Genomic DNA, 26,133 nt, shown 5'->3' with positions numbered 1-26,133 from the left:
CTATGGAAATAAAGAACTGGTTCTCTTTGCTCAAACTGGAAATATCCCTGTTGAGAATGGAGTGTTTCTCCCTGCGAATGACAGGCCATGTAAATAGTACCAGAAAGCAGCGCTGGAGGCATCTTCACTCTATTCTTTGCTGCTTCTTGGCATTAATGGGTGAATGCTGGCTTTGCTTGCCAAAGACTGGTTAGATAGTGGCGATCGTGTAGCAACCCCTACATTTTGAACTGATCAAGGAAGGCAGGAGCCTCCTCCATGCACAGCATGGAGAACACTGTGAATTTAAGAGTCTGCATGGGGAAGGGGAGCTGGGATGGCTCACCCAGCTACTCAGCCTGTCCCGCCACACATTGCAGATCTGAATGGAGAGCGTCTTCCCTGAGGCCTCCCTGTGTATGGATGAGGTCAAGTAGTGGCCAGTATCAAAAACAACACGAACAAGGGGTACAGAGAGGCACAGGTGTAGGTTAGAGGTCTCACGATAACATGAAAAGAATGCTGGGTTAAAGCAAGCACCTGTACACTTTATAATATCCAAATTCATTGAATTTTCATGATAACACTGAAACACATTTTTACAGTTGAGAATGTTAGATAAGACCAAAGATCACATAGATGGTAAAGACCAGGCACAGGATCTTAAGCTAATTCTCTTTTTCTCTAGAACCCTAAACATTTCCACTCATTCACGGCACCTCTCAGCCCATGAATTCAGCTCTCCTGTTTACGTGTCCTCAGATAAATCACTTAAAATCAGTGGGCCTTGGTTTTCCCACCTATAAAATGGACACCGTAATTCCCACCCTGCTGCCTTTCTTAGCTATTTTAAAAACCACATGAATCTATACATTTGAAAGCAATAATAAAAGTTGTCAGAAGACATGAGAGTTAAATTCATGGCACTTCTCAGTCATAGTTTGGCAGATGACCCTATCACAGGCCTTCTGTGTCATGACTCAAGTCATGATCTTTCATGGATCTAGGGACACATCTGGCTTATTCCTATTCATCTTTAAATCTAAGGATGTCCTGCGCCTCTGAAAGTATCCCCAACCCTCCTTTGTGGTCCCCACAGGACAGACATCTACTAATGGATCATCACACCGTGCCATGGTTTTGACATGTGTATCTCTCAGACTACAGTAGGAGGCCCGTGGAGGCAGGAATTCTATCTGCATTTGTTAATGTACTAAAGGATGCTGTAACAAACAAAATCCTAAACGCATCCTGGCTCACTCACAGCAGCCATCTAAAATAGGTATCCTAAGAGATGGTGTGTGTGTAAGCTGCACGGTCATGTCCGACTCTTCGCGACCTCATGGACTCTAGCCCGCCAGGCTCTTCTGTCCATGGAATTCTCCAGGCAAGAATATTGGTATAGGTTGCCATTCCCTTCTCCAGGGGATCTTCCCGATCCAGGGATTGAACCCACGTCTCCTGCACTGCAGGCAGATTCTTTACCGTCTGGGCCACTAGGGAAGCCCCTCACAGATGCTGGCTCCCTTCAACTCAAGAACCTAAGCTCCTTCAACCTTACGATTTGCCATCTGAAGCAAAGACTCTAGGACCACCATGATTATCTGCCTCAAGCTGGCAAAAGAAGGAAAACAGAGGGTCACCTATGGGAGGGTTTATGAGTCAGACGTGGATGTAGCACCCAGCACGTTCCACTCACCGGAACTCACCCACGTGGCTCCTATAACTACACGAGAGGCTGGGAAATGAAGCCTAACTGTGCGCCCTGGAAGAACAGGACCCAGGTTTGGAGAAGGGCCAGTCACTCTCTGCTACTCTCATACTAGAAACTTCAGAGATGCCTCCTCATGCATGAACGACACACTCAAGCAAAGCCCAAAGTTCCCCAAAATAGAATCACCTCACGAGAAGGAGATATTACAAAGAGGAGAGAATCATAAACAGAGACAAAATTCACTAGCGATATGTTAAGAAAAGATAGAACGTGACAGAGTCTACTTGCTGCAGAATTTTACATTTTTATAATACTTTGAGGTAAGGGCCCATCATGTTTCCATAGCTAAGCTAGACTTTACATCATAAAACTCTCAGGTTACTGCTTTTAAGTGGTCTTAAAATCAACTGAGTTTAAAAGTTGACTAAAAGCACAGATGAAAAAGACACTGAATTTTGTTTTCATTTAAGTAAAGCTACTAAGAACAGCAAGAATGAATGTGTGGTCTTTTAAAGGCATCATAGAAAACTCTGTAGTATTTAAAGTACTTTTTTAAAGTCTGTATTTGACCAAGTCAAAATCGCTAGTGCATTTAACTTTCGCTAAAAGATATCTATCAAGTATAAGTTTAAGCTCCAATAGGAAACTAGGTGTATATTCCAGCACTGCATCACCCGTGGGAACTTTCAGGTGATGAAAGGCTATGGGTGATGCCAGTCCAGAGGGTCCTTTTACTTTAGTGGAATTTGCCTGACCACATAAGCTCACAAAATAGGTTTATTTCTGCTATTTTTATGACTATATTTTAACAGAAAAACAACATAGGTTTTGTAGATGCTGTAGAGATAATTACAATTGCATAGGCAAGGCATATAATTAGTTGAAGAAGAGGGTAAAAAAAGACTTCACCTACACTACATGGGCACAAAGAGGGAGGATTAGCTGGGGAACAACTGCTGCCTGTACCTTGCACAGCCGTAAGCAATCCTGAGGCAAAAACAACAACTACACACACACATATATACACACACGTTAACAAACTAACTCAGAACACGAAGAGAAGATAGCCTTCTGCACTGAAAGTAAACTCAGTAGTCACCTTTAACCCATGGGTGTGAAGCAAATATCAGGACATGGAGCAGAAGGAGGAGGGAAAACTATGGAGTAATTCTTCCTTTTCCATAATCAAGGCCAAGTACACTTGCCTAATTCACAGAGTAGAAACCTCTCTTCTGGGTGCCCTGGGTGTGGGAATGTTGCCTCTTCATGCACCCACAGTCCTCAGGGAAGAGAGGCCAGAAGAACTGGGAAAGGGGCCAAATTCTCTCATTTCCATATAAACCTTTGTTGAACTCCAAAGCATTTCAACTTCTAAGCTGAAGGAGTTCTTAAGCATGAACATCAAAAGCTATTTTTACCTGTTTTCACAATCTCCTTTAATTATTTTATGAAGCTTGCAAGCATGTACAATGATACAATACAGCAAACTCCAGTTCAAACATTATAGAAGCACGATATCAGTTTATTTTTACCCAGATGTATAAATTCTACTGGGAAGAATTTGCTCACAGCTTCAATAACCACATCTTATTGGGAAAGAACTCAAACAAATTGGGAATAATTACAAATAAATACTACACATGGCTAGCCTCATTCACTATTAGAAAAAATTGCATCAGTATTGAACCAGATCTACTGTCCCACAAAGATTGGGGTTTGGGGGCACTTCTCTGGAGGTCTAGTGGTTAACATTCCACACTTCCACTTCAGGGGGTTTGATCCCTGGTCTGGCTGTGGAACTAAGATCCCTCATGCTAAACGTGTCTTGAACAAAAGAGTAAAAAAGAAAAAAAAGAAAAAGATTGGGGTTTTGGAGGGTATGTACAACATGTTCACACTCTCCTGTTCTAGCCTGACATCCCAGGATACATTTTAGAAAATCAGGGTTCACAATTCTAGTCTCTTTAGGGCCAGGCAGATACTGAAAATGAGCAGGGTGTCCTGGTGAAGACAAGAGGAAGTGTAGTGTCCAAAAATCAGCTGAAGAATGAAGGTGAATTTCAGGTGAATTTCACTTGCGTGGACTGAGTGTGTGTCTCCCCCACACCCCTAGAATCCATATGTTGAAATCCTAACCCCCAGTGGGATAGCATTAGGAGGTGGAGGCTTTGAAAGGTACTAGGTCATGAGGATGTAGTTCTCCTGCGGGGATTAATGCCCTTAGAAGATGAGACACAAGGATGCTTGCATCCCCTCTCTCCCCATCGTGTGAGGATACTGAGAAGATGGCCTTCTGTAAGCCAGGAAGATGGTCTTCACTGAGAATTTGGCAATGCTGGCACCCTAATCCTGAACTTTCCATCACTTCCATAACTATGAGAAATGAACGTCTGGTGTGTATACCAGCCTATAGTATTTCTGTTATAGCAGTCCAAGATGATTAAGACAGATGGCCAATGGAAGAAGAGCAAAGTTGATGTTCTTTTAAGAAAACAGGGCAATCTAATAAGGACGTGTCTGTGGATAAGGCCATTTCACCTCAGCTTGGAAAAAGGTTGAAAGAATCAGTACAGGAAAAGTGTTAGATTAATATGTTAAACAGATTTTAAGAAAGATGAATGGGAGGATATCAGTCCTTTACATTTGACTCCATAAGGTATGACCACTAAAATTTCAGCCCATGTCCAAAAAGCAAAAACACATACTCAACAAATTGCTTAACACTGCACTAACAGAATGTTGTTTTGTGTAATGCTAAGTTGTGAAGTAACTTACTCTTTGAATATGTGGACCAGGTAACTGTAAGCAGAAGGGCAATTATATGGATTCCCATGGGACAGTAGGCATCTCTAGGGAAACAAAGAACCAGAGGAGTGAGACGAACATGGCCCGTGACCCTGGACCACTTCTCCTGGCTGCCTGAGCACAGAGGACACAAGCCTGTGCTCCCCAAGAGCGAAAGGGAAGCAACTACTGCCAACATTCCTTTTAAAGGAGCCCTCCACCTCCTCCACATTCTCTGAGATTCCAGCAAGCCTCAGAGAGAATAATGGGAAAAAGTCAGATCTCTCTACACCTAGTCAAGAACCTTGTGTATCACGGAACTCACTCTTCTGCAATGCTGGAAGAGAGGAGCAGAGAGGCAGAGGAACCTTGCCTTCATCTGATTTTCATCTGCTCTCTTATCAAGTAGGCAGACTCTTACAAAAATAAACCTTCCACTTTTCTTCTAGAAAAGGAGCTTATTCAGAAAACAAACAAACTCTACATGGAAACAGTTTCCAGAGAAGGTCTGAGAAGGCGAGCTGTCTCCTGACCTAAGTTTACCCTCTCATAAACTTTCTGAGCTCATATGTAGGCATACCAGAGCACTTCAGACTCTATATATACTATATTCTGCCATCTGCAAGGGACCCGGAAGGAATCTGGTAGAGACTCATGAAACTCTAACATGTGGGGTGCCAAGATCCTCACCATTCATTCATTTATTCAACAAATACTTATTGAGAACATAACCATGTTTTGGGTGCTGGGCCTGGTGCTAAGTCTATAGTGGGGAAACAAATAGACATGATCTCAGCCCTGGAGAAATTCTGTTTAGTGAACAGCCCTCCCACCACGGATTAGAACGACTATTCTCCACTTATATATAACCTAATACATCTACACGTTAGCTTACATCTTCATTTAAAAAGCAGCATTTAGATCACAGTCAATGCCTATATGACCACAGCATTAACTGGATCACAGTAGATTCGCCCTGGTTCCACTGTACTGTCAGAACTCCCAAAGCACTCAGCATGTTTGGAGAAATAAGATATGAAACGGTGTGCATCCTCAAGTAGCTTGCAATCTCCTTTAAGAGACACAACTATGTGAAAAATAACACAGTTGGAAAAGTACCATGGACAATTCAAAAATGCAAATATTCCATAAATAGGGTGTCCATAAAATTTATAATCCAAACCATCACCACAAAAGGGGATACTTTAAATACTTGAGACCAGACTTTCTTTGGCAAACCAGAACCTAAGGTCACTTTTTCACAAATCCCTTCTTGGCCAGTGAATTCTGCAATTTAAAAATCACATTCAGTTCCTTATCAAAAATATATTTATGGAATATTTGCTGTATTCAAAACACTATGACATTCTCTTGTAAAGGCAGGCTTTGGAGAGGAATTCACAAAGATAAATAAGACACAAGACGACCTCAGAACTTACTCTGAGAGGAGAGATGCAAAAACTGCTAACACATTCTGAAAAACATACCACATGACAGATAACCCTATGCTAAGCTTTGCACATATATTATCACATTTAATCATCAAAACAATTCTCAGAGGTAGGTGGTGTTAATCCCATTTTATAGATGATGTTTATACTGGTTAAGTAACTTGTCCAGGGTCACACAGGTTGTAAATAAGGAGCTGGCACTGGAAATAGGTACATCCCAATGCAATGTCCCAGCTCTTAGACTATGACAAGTGCATGCTAAGTCAATTGGGTTGTGTCTGACTCTGTGTGACGCCATGGACTGTAGCCCATCAGGCTCCTTTGTCCATGGGATTCTCCAGTCAAGAATACTGGAGTGGGTCCTCCAGGGGATCTCCCCAATCCAGGTATCAAACTCACCTCTCTCATGTCTCCCACATTGGCAGGTGGGTTCTCTACCACCTGGGAAGCCCTATGAACAAGCAGTACATGAAAAATCCACGGGAAGTAAAAATATACTTATGGCTGGAATAATTATGAATGGCTAAATGAAGGAGAGTGATACTAGACATGCAACTTGAAGAGTTAGAAGGATTTTTAAAGGCAGAGATTAGAGGGGAGGGTAGCTCAGGGACGTGAGACAATGAACCAATAGCCTAGAGGTGGGCAAAGTATTTGGCTAGTACTTCGTAGTTTTGTATAGAGGAACTAAGAGTGGGAAGGCTAGAAAGGTCAACTGAGGCTGATATCGCCTTCATGTTTAATTTAAGCAAATATGAAACTCAGTTTGCATGCCCTGAGTACACTCCATATTTAATTTGCATTGAGGGCAACCTGTGTGTCCAGATATAGATATCTTGTAGGCAGAGTGCCTCATGAGGCTGAACTGAGGGGACAGCTAGAAGGAAAACAAGCAGACACACATTTCATCCAAAGACAAGTATGGGGCTAACTCTGGGCTGAATGCAGTCCTGGGAAGTCCTTGTAAGTTGAAATGATATAAATCAAATCTCATTTTTTTCCATAAGAACAATGTTATAACAAGAGTGGCATTTCCCCTCAATGTTAAAATAAAAAGCATCCCAATTCTAATATAGTCTCCCCTCACAAATTAAATTGTTTCCCCAGCAACAATTTGAAGTTTCAAAAATTATTAATTTTAAAATCAACATTATTATGGTTCTACTTATTACATTGGGGCTTCCCTGATAGCTCAGACGGTAAAGCGTCTGCCTACAATGTGGGAGACCCGGGTCCGATCCCTGGGTCGGGAAGATCCCCTGGAGAAGGAAATGGCAACCCACTCCAGTATTCTTGCCTGGAAAGTCCCATGGACTGTGGTTCCTGGTAGGCTACAGTCCATGGGGTTGCAAAGAGTCGGACACGACTCAGCGACTTCACTCACTTATTACATTAATTTTTTTCTTCTGGACAGCTATCATTATCTTAAATTTAAGATTTGGTAAAAACTTAAGAATTCTAAAAACATATTATGCCTAGTAAATAGACTTACTGATTCCAAAAAGAAAAAAAAAAAGAAATCAGAAAAAGCATCCTAAATATTCCAAGTAACACTACAGAAGATAGAGGTTAGATCCATAGTTGGAAATTAATTTCTATTACGGGTAATCAAGGTCGTGGCCTTCTACTTCTCCTCCAGGACACCACTCTGGCACCATGGCTTCCGTGAAGCCTTTCTGAGAACCCTCTCTCCACCACCCTCCCCACTCTCTGTGCTCCCCATGCACATGCGCACACACCATCAGAAGCAGGACTGCACCCCACTGTGTAACGGCGGCTCCCCGTGTCTCTCCGCTGGCCAGAGGCAGAGGCTTTGCTCATCTCCATAACCCACTATCCCCAGAGCAGGATCTGACACACACTGGGCACTCAATAAAAGTGTCTTAATAATATTTTATTTTAGAAATATTTAGTTAACATTCTGATTTTTTATCTACCAAGTATACTCACTACTTGACCTGCCTCTTGAGAAATCTATATGCAGGTCAGGAAGCAACAGTTAGAACTGGACATGGAACAACAAACAGGTTTCAAATAGGAAAAGGAGTATGTCAAGGCTGTATATTGTCACCCTGCTTATTTAACTTATATGCAGAGTACATCATGAGAAACGCTGGGCTGGATGATGCACAAGCTGGAATCAAAATTGCTGGGAGAAATATCAATAACCTCAGATATGCAGATGACACCACCCTTATGGCAGAAAGTGAAGAAGAATTAAAGAGCCTCTTGATGAAAGTGAAAGAGCAGAGTGAAAAAGTTGGCTTAAAGCTCAACATTCAGAAAACTAAGATCATGGCATCCGGTCCCATCACTTCATGGGAAATAGATGGGGAGACAGTGGAAACAGTGGGTGACTTTATTTTCCTGGACTCCAAAATCACTGCAGATGGTGATTGCAGCCATGAAATTAAAACACACTTACTTCTTGGAAGGAAAGTTATGACCAACCTAGACAGCATATTAAAAAGCAGAGACATTACTTTGCCAAAAAAGGTCCGTCTAGTCAAGGCTATGGTTTTTTCAGTAGTCATGTATGGATGTGAGAGTTGGACTATAACGAAAGGTGAGCACAGAAGAATTGATGCTTTTGAATTGCAGTGTTGGAGAAGACACTTGAGAGTCCCTTAGACTGCAAGGAAGTCCAACCAGTTCACCCTAAAGGAGATCAGTCCTGGGTGTTCATTGGAAGGACTGATGTTGAAGCTGAAACGCCAATACTTTGGCCACCTGATGAGAAGAGATGACTCACTGGAAAAGACCCTGATGCTAGGAAAGATTGAAGGCAGGAGGAGAAGGGGATGACAGAGGATGAGATGGTTGGATGGCATCACCGACTCAATGGACATGGGTTTGGCTGGACTCCAGGTGTTGGTGATAGACAGGGAGGCCTGGCGTGCTGCGCTTCACGGGGTTGCAAAGAGTCAGACACAACTGAGCAACTGAACTGAACTGAACTGAGCTGATACTCACTACTGTTAACAAGCCTGGGATGTTGCTTAATCTCCTAAGAGTACTAAAACTTAGCCCAACATCAGCTCTGCTTCTTACCAGGGAGGTGGTCTTGCACAAATCACTTACACTCCTGAGTTGATGCCTGCATGTCTCCCAAAGGGATAATAGTACCCACTTGGTAGGCTGTAGTGAGGACTAGAGTTTATGTATATAAGTCACCTAACAGAGTTCCCAGCAATTGGATAGTATTCAAGAATGACAGCAATTGTAAGTACTACATCAAAAGGACAGGTGAAAATAAATGTTGATATAAATTTTTTCAATGAATATATAAAAATTGCTTTCTATAAATCCCATGCACAGTCCATATCTTTGGGGCTATGAATTATTTGCCATGTTTCTAATAAGAATCTTGATTCAACTGACAAAGGAAATATAATAAAATCTATAGAGGCCACATGGAGTTGACAGGAAAACATGAAAGACATGTCATTAGAAGTAAGGTTTTAAGGCCTGTCTTTAATCTGATTTCTGTCACAGTTTGCCAAGGAGAATTAAAAAAAAAAATCAGTGGGGAGGAAAGAGGATGTTTTCTCAACATTAAATATTTAAGGTAGATCAATAAGGGCACTTCATATCAGGAATTCTTCATCAGTCTTCCAAACATTAAATATGTAAGTAGTTCACATGTAGGCCATATTGAGAAAAAACAATGTGGAAATGTGTTTCTGAAACAGTTTCCAAAGAAAAGAATCCAGTGTCTAGCTTCCTGTGTAAACAAATGTCATCACATTCAAAGAACAGTACATCAGGAAGTTCTCTGGAAGATGTCTCTATTTTCGTGTGTGTGAGTGTGTGTGTGTATGAGAGAGAGAGAGAGATCTGACAATCTGACAGCATTCCACCGCAAAATGACCTCAGAAGCACTATAAGACGAATCATGAAAAATGCAACACATCTGAACTCTCTTCCACTGTAGATGCGGAGAGTTTACTGAAAGCAAAATGATCACTTAAGATCAATTTAAGAAACCTGGCTTCTTACAAATAGGAGTAAGTAGGTGGATTGGTCCAAACCACGCTATTTACATCTTCTAAACCCTATCATTTTGTGCAGTGGCTAAAATTTCATTCCTGTCACAAGTCTTTCCCCTCCTCCCCCGTCACACAATGTGGCTACTTTTAAGGACGTCAGGTTGGGAATAAGGAGAAGAAAGAGACATTATTTTGAAATCTCACAAATTCACAACTGGATTTAAATCACACAACTTTCAGTTTATTTTAAAATGGATCAAAGGTTTCAAAAGGAATAGCCAACAGTGCTTTTGCATCGTGCTGTGAAAACACCTCCTAACACATTTTCCAACACAGATTTCACAGTCTTAACTCCCTATGTTAGGTGCGTACATTGGGTTAAATATTTAGCAATTATCTAACAGCACCTTGAATTCTTCAGGCTAATGAATATTATATAAATGAGTAAATAATAACTAAAATAGGCCTTGACTCAACCTCAGATCAACATGAAGTAGCAGGAACTGGATTTATTTATTCTCCTGCTTGCAAAGCACTATAAAGATAAATAATAAATATATGATGATAGGGTTTTCAAGGTGGTGGTAGTGGTAAAGAACCCGCCTGCCAATGCAGGTAGATGTAAGAGACATGGGTTCGACCCCTGGGTTGGGAAGATCCCCTAGAGGAGGGCATGGCAACCCACTCCAGTGTTCTTGCCTGGAGAATCCCATGGAGAGAGGAGCCTGGCGGGCTACAGTCCATGGGGTCACAAAGAGTCAGACACGACTGAGCAACTTACCATGCACACACACATGCTGATAGCTTCTAAGAAACTGAACAACTGGCTACAGAGGACAGTGATCCTTGAGAGAAAGCGGACAAGTGAGATGAGCCCTAACCTTGCCCCAGATGACCCCTTGGAGAACATTTTCACCATGTGGGGAAGGGAAACTCAGAAAGAGACCAGTGGTCTCCCTGAAGTGCAAGGAACCTAAGTGTTCAGGGGTCACAGGGCATGATAAGGACAGCACTGGACAGACAGCTTGGAAGATCTGCAGATAAAGTGCTCAGGTGAATACTGAGTAGCACAGGCATACGAGGAATCTACCCACAGTCAGGAGAAAAACCCCTGAAACTACTAGAGACAATAGTCCTGGTACTCACAAAGGGCCAAGAAGAGTGACCGTTTCCAACAGCCAGAGTGGGCAGCCTCAAAATTTACAAGGCATCAGTTAGAGTATTAAGAAGGGTCTTGCTTTGATAGGAGGGAAAAAATTAAACCTAAGCGACACTCTGCCCTGGTTACCTAACAAAGCTTAAAACCAAGACCTGAGAAAAGTATTGTCAGGTATCTTAACTATATCTAATAATAATTTAAAAAAAAAAACTCAAGGATATTTTTAGGAATACAAAAGTCTTTGGTACCCAACAAGGTAAAATTTTAGCATCCAATCAAAAATTATCAAGTCTGCAAAGAAACAGAAAACTCTGACCCATAAAAAGGCAAAAAAATTAATGAATCAAAACTGACTCAGAAATGACACAGATGGCAGAATTAGTAGAAAGGCCATTAGAAGTTATTTTAACTATATTCCCTATGTTTAAGAAACTAGAGTAAAGAATGAATATGTGAAGCGGAAGCAGTATGGAAGATATATTTTAAAAGGCCCAATTTGAACCTCTAGAGAGGACCATCTCAATACTGGAGAGGGAAAATACACTGGGTAGCAGATTAGACATTCCAGAAGAAGGGACAGTGAACTTGAAGACATGGTAATAGAAACTATCCAAAATGAAACAGAGAGACAAAACACTCAGCCCTACTCAAAGTCCACAATTCCAAAAGTGTGTCTGAGAGTTAAATGAGGACAGTTGTCTTGAGGCTGAGACAAAATTCACTATATAGTTGAAGATCTATGTGACACTGTGAAAAGAAAGTTATTTTGCCTATTAATAAAAGTATTTGACATTATGACTTGTCTCACTTTATAAGCTTTCTGTTGATGGTTATACCCACTGTTAATAAGACCTGTCACTGTTACCAAACCTGAAATGAGGACTATCAAAATTTATAAATAACTTCATAGTTTTAAATAACTAGTTTGAGTTTACCAGCTACACATATATTAGCACATGTGGTGATAATAAAAATTCATGGGCAGGCCACTATTTTTTCATAATTATAGACAATTCTATTAATGCAATCAAAATTGTTAGAAGAGTTTATTTCACTTGAAAGATGAATGTTGTTTTTCTGGTCTAGTTTCTAATGGACCATCTTTTCGTTCATCTACCTCTCCTAGTTTTTGCTGTTGACTCTTCTGGATTCTGAAAATATTCACATTCACATTTTCATTATGCTCTACACATGGGTAATATACATATTTAATTAATTTTTAAAAAATTTGTCTCTCTAGTGTAATAATAAATACTATATTGTTAAACCATTTAAATGCAGTAAAACTTATAAACTACCAGACATTTAAATCTGGATGCCTCATCATCAGTTCAGATATTCCATAACAGAAAACTTTTTCAGCTTCTCTTCATAACTTTCCTTTTTTACTTTATAGACTGCCTAGCAGGCCATGGTGGTTACTAGAAATATAACGATAAATAAGACACAACCTTTGGAGAGTTTATGGTCTAGGGTCAGGCAGGTGAAAAATAATCTTATACCATATGTGTCAAGGATGGAGAAAGCACAATGGGAGCCGAAGTGAGAAGGTCACTAGCTGTGCTGGGGGTGACAAAAGGGGGAAAGGGGGAGTGAGAAAAAACTCTACCGCCCAGGCAACCTTTGTATCTCGAAGTATTTATGGAAATGGAGAGGAAATAACAACTGTGAATGCACAGAAGCAAGAAGAAACGAGGTATATTCTGGGAATGAATACATTTGGGTATTACTGAAGTATTAACAGTTTCATGAGGTTTTATAGTGAGATGAGAGAAATGATATAGGAATTACAGAGTTGGTCGAGATAATCAAGCACCTTTATGATATGCTAAGATTTTGAACTTTATCTTAAAGCAGAAGGGAGATTTCTCTTTTACAAACATAGCATTGGAAGCAGGGCAGAGGGTGTAAGGGAGGTGGGTGGGGCTTAAGTCCAGGACCCTAGTCAAGAGGCTACTGTCAGAGCTCAAGGACATACCATGCGGAATTGAATGGAGGCACTGATCAAAGAGATATTTAGGAAGAAGAATCAACAGAATCTGCTCATTGGTTATGTGTACAAAAGCTCAGTGTCTTTTAAAATTCTTAAAAGTATATTGACTTCTTGCTAGAGGCATGATTTCATATTAGACCACCGAAGAGATTTTTTTTACACTATCAAATTTTATACAAGTTTAGAAGCTCACTCAAGAGATAGGACATGGAGATGAAAAGTTAAATTCAAGCTTTAAATGTCAATTAAGTGCCACTGAATTTACAGTGGGCTTCCCAAGATGGCTCCAGTGGTAAAGAATCCGACTGCCGATGCAGGAAACCCAGGAGACGTGGGTTCAGTCCCTGGGTTGGGAAGAGCCCCCGGAGGAGGAAATGGCAACCTACTCCAGTATTCTTGCCTAAAAAAATCCCATGGACAGAGGAGCCTGGCAGGCTACAGTCTATGGGATTTATAATAGTTCTATATAAGCTTAGCAGAAGAGCGACTGCTATGAGCTAGTGTTGTGAAAGAAATATTTATGCAGCTGGTAGAAGTTAAGTAAGGGCTTGAAAATTCTGACAGGCAGAGACAAGGCTTTCCAGGAGGTGAAAATGCTTCAGTGAAGGAATGGTGTGCATCTCACGAGTGCCAAGAATTCATGGCCAGTGATTTATTAGCAAAATCTTCAACTGCATTTGCTCCCAGTTCAGTCCATATCCAACATTCTGTCCTCCCCTATAATCTAAATTTGACTCTTTATCTATATCTCATGGGCTTCCCTGGTGGCTTAGATGGTAAGGAATCTGCCTGCAATGTGGGGGACCTAGGTTTGATCCTTGGGTTGGGAAGATCCCCTGGAGGAGGGTATAGCAACGCACTCCAGTATTTTTGCCTGGAGAATCTCCATGCACAGAGGAGCCTGGTGGGCTACAGTCCATGGGCTGCAGAGTCGACATGACTGAGCGACTTAGCACAGCACATCTATATCTCACAGGCACAAACCTCTGTTCATATTCTGTGTCAACTACAACAACCTTTCATTCCTCAACTCAGCACCGCTGGCACCTCAATGGATCCTCAGTTCCATTTCTGAAGCTCCTTCCATTGGGTCTGATTCATCCACTGCCCCAGCCAGTGATCTACCCACAGTTTTTTAGTGCTCTAAAGGTTAGGACTAAGGGTTCTTTCTTTGTATCAAAACCCTTCCCCAGACCACCGGATATCACCCCCTACTTCCCGCATCTTTCCTTCTCCCCTCTCCACTCTCTTCTTCTTCTCCATCCTAAGTCATTGCTGTCTTTCCACACTGGTTTGCTCCAAAACTTCCAGCAGCCAACTAGGCATTGCTCTCTTCCAAGCCTCCCAGGGCTCATGAAGTCATTCTTTATGCCCAAGGCTCTAAGTCACAGTTTACTGCTTGGAAACCATTCATCATATATAGAAAGAATGAAGCTGACAGCTACCGAGTTATTCAAGTATTAAGACAATGTGGTCTGATATAATTTTTTTTAAATTTTAAGTTGTCTTTAATGTATTTGTAACAGTTGCAGGATATACATGTGTGTGTGTGTGTGTGTGCGCACGCGCACATGTGTGTCTGTGTGTGTGTGTGTGTGTGTGTGTGTGTGTGTATACAGAGAGAGAGAAATGGGAGCGATGGGAGTTGACAAATGACAGCTTCTCAAAGAGCAGGACGTTTTTGTTCAATTTGAATTGAAAAGCATTAGCAAGGGCATGTGAGGACTTAATCCAATGAAAGTCAGATCGGGATGTCCTTCAAGCTATTGTTCAACCTCAAATCCTAAATAATAAAGTTTGAATAAACAAACAAAATTCTAAAACTAAGGCTTTGGGAGCCCACATTTTCTTCTGAGAGTCAGATAATGTATAAGAAATACATTTGAGTAATGTCATAACATCTCTTTTTCCCCAATCACCTGGTGACTGACTTGATTGACAACTCTGGCTCCAGTTTAGAATACACTCTGGAGGTAGCCAAAACTGGAAAAGACATACTTCCCATTCAAGGCTCTGTTCTCTCCATAAATTTCACTTAAGCTGTACATGGATCATTTGACCTCTCTTCTGTGATGACTAGCAGTCACATAAACATGATATAATTATAAGCCCAAGTCCAAATTATTTTATTTCTAATAAGCATTATACTATTACTACTGATGTAATAAACAGGGAATGCTTTTACGTCTTAAGCACTATGCTGGACACAGCATGCACAGACATAAGACAACGCTAATAAGACAGAAGAGTCTCAAAACACACATCTTTAGCTGTAACCAGTGAATGACGACACAATTTTAAGAGTAACGAGATTTACAAAGCACTAGAGAAACATTGAGGGGAAAGTGAAAATCTGCCTTCAGAAATTGCATTTAAGCTACCTCTCAAAGGAAGAAGGAAAGAAGAGGAGGGGAGGGATACATATTGCAAACGGACTATTTGTCATCCCTGTTTCCACCCTTTTAGAGATGATGAAGCTGAGGCAGGATACCTCAGGTCACTTGCTAATATGTCACCCAGGTGTGCTAAGTCGCTTCAGTCATGTCTGATTCTGCAACCCCATGGACCACCAGGCTCCTCCGTCCATGGGATTCTTCAGGCAAGAATACTGGAGTGGGTTGCCATGCCCTCCTCCAGGGCATCTTCCTGACCCAGGGATTGAGCCGGCACCTCTTATGTCTCCCACATTGGCAGGCAGGCTCTTTACCACTAGCGCCACCTGGGAATATGTCACCCCGCAGGCTTCAAAGCCAGCTTTGTATGTTCTGTCCAATGTACGCACTCTTTTCCAAGGGCAAGGAAACACTTTTCAGGTGGAAACAGAAAAGAATTATTACTGCTACAGTTAAAATTTCTTAAAAAGTGCCTCTTATAAAATCTTTACTTGAAATGAATAAACATTTTCACTATATTTTTCTATCTGTCCATAAAAAGCTTTATAAAACTAGAACTAAAAAAAAAAAAAAAAAAAAAGTCCTGGCATCCAACCTCACTTAAGATAGCTGTGAAACTTTAAAAATTGTACGTAAAATGTTGTGAATATATGCATTTTTCTGGGAGAAAGGGTCAGGAGATTTTCTTCAGAGTCCTAAAGAGATCTGTGAACCTCACCCCACAAAAAGTTAAGAACCTCAGATTCATAAAGCGTTTTGCAAGGCTTTTTAATGTTTTCCAAAGAGGAAAATATATAGGTAAAATCTAGTTTCATATATTAAGAAATACATTTCACTTGTAGTAGAATATTAATATAGTTTATTAATAATGTAACAACTTGATAATGAGACATGAAGCCACCCCTTCCCATGTTTCTAATAGCTACTCAGGATGTTAACAGTGAAAGGATCATTTAGAAAGCTAATTTCCTTTTCATCATGCTTGTTAAGTGTTTACTCTAATTCACATCCTGTGTGACCCTATGGGAAAATTTTTTAACTAATACTGGGGAAAATCCCATAGGGTTACACAGGATGTGAACTGGGCTTGTGCTGAACTACCTTTGGCTTGAAAAATAAAATTAGATAGGTGAGTTTCACTTTCTCTTTGTCATAAGTTCCACTTTCTGGTTCCCAAAGTTTAGCTGCAGAGCCTATCTCGGTTTTTGAAATGGCAGCTCAAGAAAATGCCCTAATCCCGATTCTCTGTTTTCAGGAATGATGTCTCAGGCTGGCAGAACCAAAGCGCTTCTGCAGAAAATGCGAATGGGTCGGTCATGCCCACCAAGGAGCGCCTGGTGGAGCAGCCGCGGAGAGCTCCTCCATACCTGTGCTCAGAGTTCAGCTGCCGTTTTCCATTTCCTGTGGAGAACACACATCATACCACTTCCCCTATAGAAAAAAGAAAGCAGCCCAGCTTAATTGCTGATGGAAACACTGTCATACTTTCCACTGGCCAAGCTTGAAACCATTACTGATCTAACCTTCATTAATTTTTCCACAACAATTTGCAGAAATGTCAGGAAGCAGCTGCATGAAAACTGATTAATTGTCCTTATCACTGCTATTTCAACAGGCTATATATACCCTTTTTTTTTTTTTCCAGTTTAAAAATAAGATTTGGGATTTTTCTGTTTGGATTGGTACTGATGGTGGTATATCTTAGTCTGAAGAACCCAGATCTATTTTTGACACTTCCAATGGCCCAACATTTTCAAATCTGGAGGAGACCCCATAAAATCTGACAGCATCCAAGAAGGAAAACACTGCTTCCTGCCGATTACTCAGTTATATCTGTTTAAACAGACGTTAATGAATTCAAGTCTTAGAGCAACACTGCATTTATTAGTCAATCATAGAAACTAAAATTCACTTCCGAAATGTGAGTTAGAAAATCAAGTGCCCTTTTCCTATTTTTTTTTCATTTTCTTCCCTCCCTCATCATTTTAGCTTAAGCTATACCATCTGTCTCAACCTATCAAATAATGTGCTGTGCATGGCTGGCAAAAACAAGTGGAACAGTACACCTCATAACCCCAAGTATGCAACCAGTGAGCATCTATAAAAGTGGTACACAACGGAATCTGGCCATCTGGGGATAACTGGTTACAGCAAGCTCAGCTTCTCAGCCAGCACTCAGATTTGCAGACGTTTAACTAGCTGGCAAAACATCAACTAGTGTTCAAGAAGAGAAACACTAACAAACTTTTTTTTTTTTTTTTCAAAATAAAAGAATTCAGATACAAATTTTCAAAGGTGTGTTTGCCAATGTTGCTGATGAGAGGGCTTCAAAAGCAAAGATCAAAGCACTGACAACATCCTTAAAAAGGAGACAAAGTCAACCCAAGTTAAGCATTTTGTAGCACCGCTAAACCTTCTGAGTATGAATGTGTTTCTCCTTCTCCATATTGCCCGAATACACAGAAGCAAGGCATGAAAGCCGGACGGACTTGGGACCAAATGACACAGTACCTTTCAGAGACAGCTCCGAGAAACTGCAGAGTCCCTCCTAGAACTGCATCAAAATAACCCCAAACCAAAGGACACAGAGATTGGGCAATGCTGGGGTGAGACACTGGGATAGTAACGGGACACGTGGCACCGCGGCCCCGACCAGCGACTCTGGACCCAGAAAACATCTTTCAAATTCCCTCTCCACTTAGGAGACAGAAAAATAACTTCTGGCAAATTACCTAACCTTCCCGTGCCTTCGTTTTCCCATCTGTCAAACAGGAACAATCACAGTAACATTAGAATAGGTAAGAGACTGATACAGTGCTTAGAAATGGCACTAGGAAGTGAAACATAAATATTAGTAGTTAAATCTCTATTTCTCTGTTGACATTTCAGCCTTATGTTAGTCTAAAAGAGGAAGAAGCTATGTGACAAGAGTTCCTTAATTAATTTAACAAAGCCCACTGGATTGGATGAAAGATTTCCCTTGATGGGGGGCGGATATCAACATCGCCTGAAATGCCACCACTAAAATGGGGTCAAGCAATCAGGATTGAATTTTCTCTTTCTGTTGACTTCCTCAGGTGTCTCGGGACAACATGCTTTGTGGTGATGTGGGCCGCGGGGCCAAGCAGGGCCAAGCCCGGCTGGAGATGACCATACCTCCCCACCATCACCTGCAGGCTTGGAAGTCACAGGTGAGGGGAAGGCCACCACACAACAGGGAAGTACAGAGAAAGAAGGAAGCCGACTTGGCCTCCATCATAATAAAAGGGCTTGCTGAATAAGACTAGGGCATTCATTCCCCTGGCACCAAGATGGGGATGGAGCTGCCAGGGGGCCACACACAACAGGAAGGACACTACTTTTAATTCCTGTTCCGGGTAACCTTAAGTAACCCACTAGCCTCTCCAAGGCAGTAAAACAGGAGATTTTATCTAGATCAGAACCTCTCAACCCGCTCATCACCATGAACTCCCTGGACAACCTGATGAAGTCTGGGGTAACACGGTGTTTCCAACTACGTCTAATAAAACACACAGAGCTATAAAGGAAACCAACTGAAATGAAATTCAACTACCTGGAAAAACTTTAAACACATCTGTTGACAGTAGTATATGTGACTATTAAAAATCAGAAACAGGATACAGTGCAGGATAATATTCACCATCATTTTGAGTAGTCCACAATTATAAAGATACTGTGGCATATTATCTATAAAGCAAAGTGACATGAAAATATCTGTGACTTCTACTGGTGATAAACTCACAGAAACTGCAAAAATTACTGTCTGTTGCCTACATTAATAATGGAGGGAGTGCCAACATTCCATTAGATGTTTGTGAAAATAAAGTTTTAATTCTTTTCTCAACCAAATTTCTCAGATCCTCTGAATTCTATCCATTTGTGGTTAAGGTTCCCAATCTAGGTAAATAATAAATCCCTTCATCATTCCAACGACCTAGGATCAATGATTTAATTGTTTCCCTAGCTCCCTTCGGGAGCTTGGGGGTCACAAAAAGTCCAACACAACTGGACTTTTTGGCACAACAGGAGCTAGCTCCCTGCACAGCGCACATTCACAAAATGAAAAACTATCCTATCCAAATGTGTGGAGAAAAACGGATTTATGGGACAGAAGTGTCTCTCCCCATCCCTATGGAAGTGAAGGAAGCACTTACTGACTTGGAAATGAGCTGCCCAAACACTTCCAGACCCTCTCAGCCTACAGGCATATAGAAATGAAGTGGCATCAACACCAATTAGCCACAGCTCCCTTTCCAGCCCCACCTGCTCATAGAGGACCTCCAGTCCCCTCGAAAAGTCCCAACCAAGTATTTCTAGGTTGCCAGCAAGGACTCAGAAAAGCCCACGGGGAGCCTGACAGCAAGTCACAGCACCACCTGCTGCGCCTTCCTGCGCCAGCTCCCCCTAGTGTCCTCAGGAAGGAAGTGCTCTGCTGTCTCCGCAGACGGTGCCCTCAAGAGTTGCTCCTGCCCAGAAACAATAGCAGAGGCCACATCTTAAGGCAGGAGGCGCTCCCGCCTTGGGTCCCATGCCTCAGAAAGCCCCACAGCACAAATACACAAAAGAAATGTGCCAACAACTACGTGGGCGCCTCTGTCACTGGCATCCAGTTGTCCTGTAGCCTTAAATGTCCCAGCTCCGGACTACAGCTGTTTTAGGCCCAGGAGATGCTTCTCCTTATCTCGTGCCCAATCTCTGTGCTCCAATCTACAATCAAAGGAGTTCAAATGCCCCCAAGGTCTGTGGGCTGTGACACTGCAAAGTGTGGGGTTAGACAAAGTCAATCTGCTTAACTTTATAAAGCCCGAAACAATGAAAGTAAGCAACCTTTTACTAAGCATGACCCATATAAAATTCACTAACAGGACATTACAAATTCATTATTTGATGAGGATGTAATTACTACTCCAAACAGCAAGAAGGAGCCAGAAAATTATTCTCACCAAATGCACAACTTAAACTGGTCAGATAAAATCCCGGCAAATTCACATTCTTTACAAATAAAGAACCACTGACTCAGTCAAGAAGAAAGACTGTGGGCCTCCATTTGAACTCTGGCCCTGGAGGCCTCACAAATATTGGTGGCAATAGCCGAATCCCAGGTTGTGTGCACTTATGTCCAAACCAAGCTTGGCTTCTAATCAACCCTCCCTCAAGATTGTCACGAAAGCAAGCCACCGGGTTTTTGCCTTCCAACTCTTCTTTAGAATCTCACAGATTATTATTTTAAACAGAGGAAGACTTTTAGAGGTTTTGCAGATGTATATGAATATGCAATTATATTATATATATAAAAATTAAGAGGGTGGGTAGTGGAATAAGGGAAGGTTGAATTACTTGCACAAGATCCTTAGTCTATGAGACCCAGGGCAAGAACCTCGACAGTTTCCTGACATTGCAACCAATGAATTTTCCAACCAATCACTGTTCCCTACCTACCGTAGAGAGGTGTATGTGTGTGCTGAGTCACTCAGTCATGTCTGACTAGATGCGACCCCATGGACCGTAGCTTGCCAAGTTCCTCGGTCCATGGGACTTTCCTGGCAAGAGTACTGGAATGGATTGCCATGTGCTCCTCCAAGGGATACTACCAACCCAGGGACTGAACCTGCATCTCTAGTGTCTCTTGCATTGGCAGGCGGATTCTTTACCACTAGCGCCACCTGGGAAGCCCCTACAACAGTTATCTATCCACATACTGTTTATATGTTGCCATGTAACGTTAGTACTATTCAATTCAGAAATCACTCATTAAGGTTTTGATAATGTTACAAAATAAGACTTAGCTATCACAGAGTTACCAAGAGTCATCCTTCTCATCAGTTATGTATATTATTACTAAATGTACAAACTCAAAGATATCTATTTATAATAGACATTACAGAATTTATACAGAACATTTCCAAACATAATTCTCTAAGATTTCTAAAAGAGGGTTTAAGTGATAATGATATTATGAGTAAAAAGATTTTAAAATGTGTGCTTCAGAAAAATGTTAACTAATTACATCTGTTCTGAAGAATAATTCATAGTGCCAACCTTAAAATGGAATTAATTTATTTCAATTTAAATTTTTATCAGATTTCCAAACTGCATCAAACATATGTATGTAAAATGGGGCACATTAAAGATGTGATTATAATCCTAGCAATGTTTAAAATAAAGTAATATGTATATCTTCAATTAAAGATTAAGTTTTCTTTGTCCACTGGCTCACCTCTAAATTCTAAGTAAAATCACAAGTGAACAAATATTATTTCTCATATACTGTATAAGACAATCTTATTTGTGTCAAAAAATACAAATATAAAATGTCTGGTATAGAAAATTTTTAATATTTGTAGCTAACTGTAAAACAAAATGTCTTATCATAAAATTCTTAAGGATAAATTTCCATTAGGTATATGTTTAAACAGCTTAAGAATAAAAGCTTAGATGAGGGCTCTGAAGAACTCTTCTACTGTAACTAGCAGAAAATTTCTTTTTTTTCCATATAACATATATTTATTGAGTATTGACTCTGGACCAGGTACATATTTATCTTTCTAATTCTTTTAATATTCTTTTTTTTTTAATATAGCAGAAAATTTCTTGATAACTAAGCATTTCAAGTCTTGTTCCTGCCACTGGCAAAAGTTCACAGCACATAAATTTAAAAGCACGCATATAGGTCTAGATATTTTGAAAAGAATACATCCCTTTTACCTGTAGATGATCAAAGAGAATTACATACTTAATTAATCAATAATTTATTAAAATGATGCTGTTACATATTTCCTGACCAGATGGCAGTTTTCCATCCACTTACAACAACCTAGAGTGTGACATGTAATTCCCCACTCTCCATTAATGCTATATTTTCCAGTTCAAAACATTTACTTTACTTGCATTTATTGAAATGGAAAATATTCGTCACTGATCAACATCCATCCATCCCTATCCTGGATGAATGAATAAATGAGTGAATGAATGAGTGATCTAGGTACACACATCAGACCAGTTCCTGTCCTCTCCATGGCCACGGATTTAGAAAACAGTATAGGCAGGCATAAATGCATACTATTTAGAAAATAATACCAAAGTGAAATTGTTTTCTCTCTCTCTAGAATAAAAAAAAACCCACATAAACATTTTGTTTTGTCAATAAATACTTCCAAATTTGGGTTAGTGCATTCTTAAAGTATGTATGATAAAATTTTCAAGTTAACATAGTTTAATTACAATATTTTAGTATCTCTGTAAAAACCTATGTTAATACGTTCATCAACTGCAAAAACTCAAAATTTTGTTTTGACCTAATAAAAAATTGCTGCCACTTATAATGAAAATTATTGCCATTTAAGGAAATATAACACACATATATTTTTTATTTTACTTGGAAACAAAAGAACTCAAGATTAAGAGTTTTGGGACAAAAGTGCCACAGGTTTCTTAGTTCACCTTACATTTTTGACTATTTAAAACAGACTTAAAACATGACACCATGCTATATCTGACCTCAAAACATGAGTATATGCTGAAAATGAAGGTCTTGGTTTCTTACGCATCACCAAGCTGATATTAAAACAAGTCCTGCCAGACACAAACCTATTAGCTACAGTTGCCAGTTGGAAAAAGAGCAGAAAATTATTAAAATGAGGCAAGAAGAGGTAATAAAAAAGAGTAAAAAGAGAAAGAATTAGCTGGCAAGGAACATATCACTAACATTCTCAGGTTTACTGTGCCCGAGGAGACCAGTCTAAGTCAGACTCAATGACTGCTGGTTGCAAAGATCTTGTCGTGGCTCAGAAGGCAGATAGCAACCCTATGTTTGGAGGAATTCCCTGAGGACATTTCTATGGCAACACAAAAAAGCTTATTGACCCTATCTAGCCCAAGGCTTCTGATAAGACAGAGGAAAAGCAGCCTGATTAATCATCCTGCTGATTGAATTCCTAAGGAAAAGAAATTCCCATTTTCCTGTAGTAGGTAAAGTCTGATGAGAACATGTAACAGTTTCTCTACAAGTTCTGACGAGTCCCATAACCATTCATCTAATAAAGCTGGATTACTGTATTATAGCAAGTTGAACCCATTTTAGGATTTGCAATGGCAGAAAGTCGGCTTTGAGCAGTAAAATCAGGAGTATATCATACTCACCTCATAAATGTACTTCTATCAAGCGGTGGGATTCCCTAGCGACTCAGACGGTAAAGCATCCGCCTGCAATGCAGGAGACCCAGGTTTGATCCCTGGGTTGGGAAGATCCCCTGAAGAAGGAAATGGCAACCCACTCCAGTATTCTTGCCTGGAGAATCCCATGGACAGAGGAGCCTGGTGGGCTACAGTCCATGGGGTCGGTCACAAAGAGTCGGACACGACTGAGTGATTAACACACACTAATATTAATAAAACAGGGAAAACTTCTATTGCCTAGTTTCCCATAAGAAGGATGTACTGTATTTAAAATGTTACATTTTTCCCCTCTACTCAGTTATATTTCCTAGCACTCAGCTCAAGACACGATAGGAAGTTGGTAAACGTTTATTGATTGAGTGATCAAGTGGGTGAATGGATAAACGAATGAATGAATGATAAGGGAAAAGAAGCAATTGCGTCTTGCTCTACTCTACTACTCCTTTTAAATTCTCTCCTTTCCTTCCTTTCAAATTACAGGGTGGCCTGATGCAATTTAAAATTCCCCTCTGTGGTAATATGAGCACCTCTCCGAAAATTCTTTTATTGTGTTCAATTTACTGTATTAATTGATGTTTTAAAAGTCCACTAAACATAACCTTGACACAATGCCATCCCTTCACATTCTATAGTAATGTGTTACTCCTTTAATTTTTTTCTCTAAGTTCTATCACTGTTCCTAAATGCTGTCCCCATTACCTCCTACTAGATGACTGCATCCCTGCCCTGTTTTCTCAGGGTGAATGTGACACAACATGCCTGTAAGTGACGGTATGTTTTGTCTGTTTACTGGCACATGAATATCTTGAAGGACAGGAAAAGAACTGGTGTGTGTGCGTATGTGTCAATGTGTGCGTGCACTTCCCTGGATTGTTCTCTGTCGAAATCTCCTTCCACTTGGGAAAGGCGCCAAGGAGAGCCCGAGGACTTCCCTGACCTTGAGCCAAGGGTGTGGCAAATATGCACACCCTAACCAGCTGGGTGCTTAAAGGGAAGGGGTGGGAAGGAGGAAGTGAGAAAGAGGGAGACTGCGAGTCAGAGTTGAAATCTCCGACCTGTGAGAAAATCATCTAGGAATCCAAGACGCTTGCAATGCACAATGAGCAAAGACTTCTCAGGAGTAGGTGGCTCAGATGGTAAGGAATCTGCCTGCAGTGTGGGAGACCCAGGTTCCATCCCTGGGTCGGGAAGATCCCAGGGAGGAGGGGATGGCAACCCACTCCAGTATTCTTGCCTGGAGAATCACATGGACAGAGGAGCCTGGCCAGCTATAGTCCGTGGGGTTGCAAAGGGTCGAAACGATTGAGCAACTAAACCGCTCAGGACAAACACATTCTTGAGGGGGTACCTCGAGGACCACCTGGCGCAATCAGATATACTGTTTCTGTAAGCTTGACCCGTCAAGGATAAATCACGGAGGAAAGCTCAGTCTAGACTTTACTTCTATCTTCAAGATTGCTGTTGATGTTCAGTCACTCAGTCATGTCCAACTCTCTGAGACCCTATGGACAGCAGCACGCCAGGCTTCCCTGTCCTTTGCTTTCTCCTGGAGTTTGCTCAAACTCATGTCCATTGAGTCAGTGACACTATCTAACCATCTCTTCCTCTGCTGTTCCCATCTCCTCTTGCCCTCAATCTTTCCCAGCTTCAGGGTCTTTTCCAATGAGTCAGCTCCTCCCATCAGGTGGCCAAAGTACTGGGGCTTCAAGACCAGGAATAATCTTTAGAATATTTCCTTCCCTACTCAACTGAGTTAGTCGCTCAGTCATGTCCAACTCTTTTAAGAGACCGTGGACTGTATGTAGCGCATCAGACTCCTCTGTCCATGGGATTCTCCAGGCAAGAATACTGGAGTGGGGAGCCATTTCCTTCTCCAGGGCATCTTCCCAACCCACGGACTGAACCCAGGTCTCCTGCATTGCAAGCGGATTCTGTACCATCTGAGCCACCAGGCTAATCTCTATCCAACTGAAACCTCTTCAAAAAACCACTCCTAATCCTTAAATTGCTGAATGCAAGGGCCCTTCCTTAGATAACATTGTTACCGCTCCGCATCACTGAGCACTGTGGGACGCTCTTTCCTTAAACATAGAGCTCCCAGCTCAGAATCTGACACCCTAGGGGCAATAAGTAAGAGCTCCTCTATCTGTAAGGTTCTTCCCCCTCAGCTTCTTTGATACTTGGCTGTCTTAGTTTTTCCCACTATGTTTCTGAGACCTAAAATATTTTTGGATTCCTCTTTCGGATCTTCCAGGCCCAAGTGTCCTCTCTCCTAGATGTTTCTCCACTTTTCCAGCATTAAAATTAATACAAGCACCACTCTCTCATATCTCCTGTGATCACACTAATCATGATCTGCTTTGGATTTTGGTTGAGCACATTTATATCCCCAACCAAATTTTCAGCCATTCAGAGACAGGAGCTTTCTCATTTTCCTTAGTATACAACTCTAGCACAGAGTACAATGTCCTGCAT

General features: G+C 41.0%; 1 protein-coding gene across 7 annotated transcripts in view; it reads right to left on the bottom strand.

The window, feature by feature from the left end:
- HIVEP2 (HIVEP zinc finger 2) overlaps window positions 1-26,133 on the bottom strand; it is a 206,658-nt gene that overhangs the window by 56,499 nt on the left and 124,026 nt on the right. Inside the window, exon 4 of one of the 7 annotated variants that reach the window (XM_065931245.1) lies at window positions 4,469-4,542. The exons of the other annotated variants lie outside the window; for them this stretch is intronic. The gene's annotated coding sequence lies outside the window, so the exon portion shown is untranslated. The remainder of the gene's footprint in view (window positions 1-4,468; window positions 4,543-26,133) is intronic. 7 annotated transcript variants of the gene reach the window in all.

This window comes from Muntiacus reevesi, chromosome 3, assembly GCF_963930625.1.
Source record: "Muntiacus reevesi chromosome 3, mMunRee1.1, whole genome shotgun sequence".
NCBI lineage: Eukaryota > Metazoa > Chordata > Mammalia > Artiodactyla > Cervidae > Muntiacus > Muntiacus reevesi.
Note: the sequence above shows the minus strand (reverse complement) of the source record. Positions and strands in the feature narration are given on the sequence as shown.